Consider the following 6049-nt stretch of genomic DNA (forward strand, 5'->3'; position numbering starts at 1 on the left):
CTGCAGCTTAAAAGATATCATATGAGCTCTTTTTACACTCAGCAGTGTTTGGCCATATATCATGTCTGTCATATTCTTTCTCTCCTGATACACCCTACAAGGAGACTGAAAAAATACTAAAGCTGTAGTTGAGGAACAATAAAATAGTGAAAGTCCAGTATTAAAAGAGGTACTTTGTTTAACTCTTCTAATCAATCAATTTAAGAGAATTGATTAGCACAGTGATTAGCAGCAACTGTCCTGGATGTTTCTGCAAAAAAATCATATGACAGCAATCTAGTTACCTTCTCACAAAAGTGATGAGTCCAGAGTATGGGAAGAGAGAACTTTTATGGTATATCCAACTTCGGCAATATTTTTTTAGATAGTCTTGTGGGATGTTCCCATGTCCAAACTAAAGAACGGTGATTTATCTATTGTAGAGTAGGAAGATAGTTGTTACAGAGAAGTAATGAGTAACTGGTTGTCAGTTAAGAGAACATGTCAACTGAATCCAGCTTGGGTCTGTTACCTTTCCACACTGATTAATGGCTCTCAGGTATAGAGAATGCACTTTGAAAATATGTGAATACTATGAAATTGAAAGATATTAGAGTACATAGGACTGAACTGCAATTCTGAGTGATCTTTCTAGATTGGAGAAATAATTGGAAATAAGAGAAGCAAAACAAACCAGAATCCCACACCAGTACAAATGCAAGAACTGTATTCAAAAGCAATACAGTGAATACACATACAGCAAATGGTGAAGAAGTAGGAGTCATAAAAATTAACAACATGATGAGATTTCAAAAAACACATTTTCACTTTGAAATCTAGTCATGTGGGCTATGTGAATTAACATAATAGAGATACTCTTTGTGCAGTCAGGCTCAGATATAAACAAATTGGAAAGAATCCAAGGATGTGATTTAGGAAAGATAACCTGTAAGAATAGGTTGAAATAAGATGGGCTTTTTCTACCTAGGAAAAATAGGCCAAGTATTAAATACAACAGTTAAGAAAATGTGAAGTCCTTATAGAAACAGTGATGAGTTGTTTTTCAGGTTCACTGAGGTTAGTATGGAAAACTGACTCCAAGCAAGTTCTAGGACAGATACAAAGAAAACTTTGTAACTGTAAGAACTGTTGAACAATGTATTATTTTTCTTGAGAACATTTTGACATTCCATTCTTTGGAGGCAGTTAGAAAGATTTTACTCTGGTAACTGTAGCAGGCAGTCAGCATCATTGTCCAAGAAACTGAGAAATCTTGGGGTTTCCTTACATTTACATTCATATCTTTCCTAGATTTTCCTAGTACTGTGGTAGACATTGATTATATACACTGGTAAAAGACAGATTTGTTTGATAATTTTAGTCTGTGGTGATTTTTACCTAATAATCTTCGTGAAAATCTCTGAGATGTTATTGTTTAGTACATGACAGATATGGAGACCTGACAAATATGGGAACATGACAAAACATCCACAGTGATCACATCTTTATGCTGGAAATCTTGTTGAGAGATTTCTAGAAGCAGCTATGTCTCAGGATCTCTTTCTCCTTCATAGAGTTTGGTTTTACAAAGGCATCTCACATCTCATCATTCACAGAGTTGCACAGAGCAGAAATAAAGAACTGCAAGGACTTTAGGTATTTATTTTGCCCAATCTGGGTTTATTTATCTGTATGTTTAAAAAAACCCAAACATTCACCATCTTTCAGTGTAGCCAGCTAACATGAAGACCTTAAAGGCTGTACAAGCATACGTGTAGCTTGTGCTATCATTTCCTCTCTTTTATTGTTTGTAACTTGACCACAGTGTGTTTTGGATGATGAAATGCAATGCGAATCCTCATAGAGAACAATTAACACTCTATTAATCACCCCTCAAACATGTTTCCTGAAAAAGATAATAAAACAGAAGCCGTTGCACATGATGGGGAAGCACATGAAACAGTTTGAGGAATATTATCATCATGTGGTGTTAAAGGTGTTGCAATTTCTTGACGTATAAAGTTGGAAATTGATTTTTTTTTCCCCTGAAGGCTGCCCTTTTTTGCCCTTTGCAGCTATTCCTGTTGGCCTAACAAAAGATATGTTTTTCCCTGAAAACCTTTTCTTGCTGGTTCAGTCCAGTTACACCAGCACAGAAAGGTTAATTAACATAAATGCTAGTAACTTTAGTAATTATTTGAGTTAGAATCTGACTGACCGTAAATTGTCTGAGCCTGACTTGAAGAGCCACCCAAATTATTCACATTCTGTGAGCATCCACACATTTTTCCTTGGAAGGAAGTCGAGTTTCATGTAATAGCGCAATAGAGACAATGTGATGTTAATGGAGGACATTCCTATTTTTCAAGAGCACATGCAGAGTTCTAAGCCTCTGCTCACTCTTTTGAATAATGAAACTTTCTTTGGGACGTAGACCTCTCATGTTTCTTTCCCTCCCATATGGAACACCTGCTGTTATTCTTCATATATGGTGAGAGTGATGCAACTGACACCTGGGGTAATGCGACAGGGAAGATGCTATTACATTGGACTGTGGATGCTATGACATTGAACTGCAGCTGTGTACCACCTACTAAGCACTTCTTTGAATGTGGGACCTCCATAAAAGGAAAATGCATATTGGCAGCAGTACTGCTTCTAATTCCCTACTCCGTGACCCTATTTGTCAAACACAGCTGGCCATAATATCAAAGAACTCATAGACTGGCCACATCTGATGTGTGCCAGATCACTGAGTGAGAAAGAGGCATAAATACGTGATTTCTCCCAGCTGACGGGGACTGGAGATGGCAGCCAGCAGTGTAAGTCTTGACAAGTGGTGGGCAGAATGACATGAGATGGTTAGTCAGATTATAAAATGGAAAGAATAAGTGATACTGTCACACCTAATTACCTCCTGTGGTGCTCTGTATCACTCAAAAGAACACTTGATATCATAAGCATGTTCCATGACCCCTGAATTAGCAACACATGCATAGGTTTTGCTGTTACCTTTACTCATAGTTTAAATTAAAAAAATCATTCAGGCTCTGACGCAAAGCTAGATTTTTTTTTCCTTGCTTCTGCCACAAATTGTCAATAGATTAAGCTGCTGTACTTGCCTACTAAGAACTGCTCTGTGTTTTATGAGCTTCCCCAGTATATTGCAATAGCAGACCAAATGATCAGAGCAACATTTTCATAAACCTCTAAGCCAGAGAAAGAGGACTGGCTTCACAATGAAAAAAACACGCAGCTCCTGCAAACCTAAAAAACCAAACATCCCACTGAAATCAATGGAAAAGTTTTTGCACTCCAAAATTCTCCACACAAATTCTTAACAATTTCTTAACTGAATCATCTTTTTCAGTAAAGCAAGCCTGAGATCTGATAAGGAAATTAAAAATCTGAGTATTTTGGAATCAAAGGAAACGTATGGCAATTGGGGCTTGGATAGCTGATATGAGACCTTTCTTATATAAAAATGTAGGTTAAATAATTGTATACTTTTAAAAAGCTAACATCTTCTCAGAGTTTCTTTACACTGTGCTAAAAAGGTACTACTAGCATGATCAGTTGTTTTTAAAAATCCTACTAGTATCTGTTTAAAAATCTGAATAAAAAGTGTTGCTAGGTAGTCCTAGTGACAATATTACTGTGCTGTTATTACAACATTCATGCAAGTGTACATAAAAAATGTTTGCAGTTATCGAAAAGCTGTAACAAGCATCTCATATTTAGTACATTCTTAGTATTGCAAGTTTCAACATTGATATAATGAAAACATATTTGTATTCATCTTTAGGTCTCACATCTGTAACACAATACAAGGTGTGAACATGTGCTTGTGCATAAGAAGATTGCCTACAATGCAGTCAGGGAAGGTGGGGTTAGCTGATCTATTAGAGTGCTGCTAAAACAAATGAAACCCACAGTCTTCTCTCCTGGTTTCAGCAGAAAATTTCCCTGTGATCTATTACACCAGCTCTTTCATTAATGGGGACTCTCTCTTCATCCAGTTCACTTATTGATTTGCTACAAAATGAATTGGGAGGGATGGGAGGTGCACAGAGTGTATAGTTTTCTGTTTGTTTGGTAAGCTGAACTGGCTTATCACATAACTAGTGAAAGGTCCATGAATGAGAGACCAAATACACGGCAATCTGGAATGAAGCAAGGAGAAGTAGGAGCACCTCTTCCAGCAGCAGTAAATTGTTAATCTTGACGTGACATTTCATCTGGCTTTGACCTGGCAGTAATTGGGGAAAAAGAACCTGTCACAATATAATGAGATTTTTCTCTTATATGTAAAATGTTCAATATGCTTGATTTTATATAGACTTGTGAATGCTTTCCTGAAGCATATGTAAGTGTACCTTTATAACTGCATGTAGTGATGCTGACCAGAAGACTACTGTAGCTGCAGGAGTCAGTGACCCACATCACAGCTAACCTGAGCAGCTGCAGGCCCATGCAGTGTTCGCAGTGCTGAGTTGCACATACAGCCTTCAGACTCAGCTTGTGCTGCTCACATTCCTCAACTGTATGATCAACTGGAACAGTGTCTGCAACAGAGAAGCCTGGAGGCAGCTTCCACTCAGTGCCAGTGATTACACCACCTGCGTGGCCTTGGTTCTAGCTCAGTGCAAGTTCTCATGGAATATCTTGTTTCTTTGACAGTAGAAATTATGAATAGAGTTGTTTACTTGTAAAAAAATAGTTCAAATGACCAAACTGGGACAACTCTACCATGGATGGACTCTGAACAGCATTCCTCATCCTGATTAGAGAGGCCTGCTTGGCACTGCATGACTCAGGGTTTCCAGCACCTGAAGGGAAGCAGGGTTACCTATACCACCCTCTCTTTATAGTGCTAGCTCTAACAAATGCAGATTTAAAATACACTTTACAGAGTGCCTTTCTTATTGCAATCATAATGAACCAGTACCTCCTTGTGCAAAGCACAATGTATTTGTTTCTCAGTGGAATGAAAGCTGTATAGTTTAATGATCATCCTAGAGAAGAAGTGTTATCTTTATAAAAGGCAGTGTTATTAAGAAAGAGAATACTAAGGCAAATCCTCTTTTACAGAAGTTTTCATTGTTTTTCACAAGCTATGAATTAGTTACACATTCTTCAGTCTATAAAGGAGGAACTCTTTAAGCTGAATTTTTAGCTGCTTTCTAAGACCAGAGGAACTTGCACAATTTTTTTTTTGTATGCTGGATGACTTGAAGACTTGCCCCCAAACAGACCATATTCCAACATTTCTCATAACACTGCACAACAAAAGGAACATTAATCTATACCCTAGTCATCTCAGCACATTGACAGACATTTATGCTTAATAATGGCTACAAAGCTAACAATAATGAGAAAATCAAGTGTCTCATTCCTTTTCCCCTCATTAATGAACATTTTGTGTACCCTGGAAAGCACTGTAAGACACAGGCTTGCAACAAAGGTCTGCTTGGCCCCATGAACTTACCCTCTATGTCATGCTGTTCCATTAATCATACTGTTTTGACTAATATAAATGGATTCTTGCTGTGTTGAAAGACATGTCAAGGGTTAAAAGTAGAAGAGACAGAAGATGAGCCTATAGATACGTGACCCCACAGTATCAAAATTATATGCAAGAAAAACTTTGAGGGACTCAGTTTTGAGTTTTCTACTTTGTGACCTTTTTTGTTATTTCAGACTTCATTTTGAATGTATTTGGGATATGTTGTGCCAAGCCTTTAAAACAAAATGTATCCTGTTACAGTTTCTTCTTACAGTCTTCAGTCCCATTCTTAAACTTCTGGACAATGTTTAAGAGTATTCAGCTTATTCAGTTCAACTTTTAGAAAAGAACTGTTATTAGAATAAAAATAATCTTGGTGATTCATGTAACTTGTCAGTGAATCTGAGGGAGATTCCCAGCTCATAAAAATAAAATGAGAAACAGGCTCTTTTTGCTTAATCACTCACAGCAAATGCTGACAGGCTTAAAATTTACTAGCTAAGGGGATCAGAAGAGTTGTGGGTTTTTCTCTCTGATTAACCTCATGTAAACCAGGGTAATGCA

The sequence above is a fragment of the Pithys albifrons genome, chromosome 1 (assembly GCF_047495875.1).
Source record: "Pithys albifrons albifrons isolate INPA30051 chromosome 1, PitAlb_v1, whole genome shotgun sequence".
Lineage (NCBI taxonomy): Eukaryota > Metazoa > Chordata > Aves > Passeriformes > Thamnophilidae > Pithys > Pithys albifrons.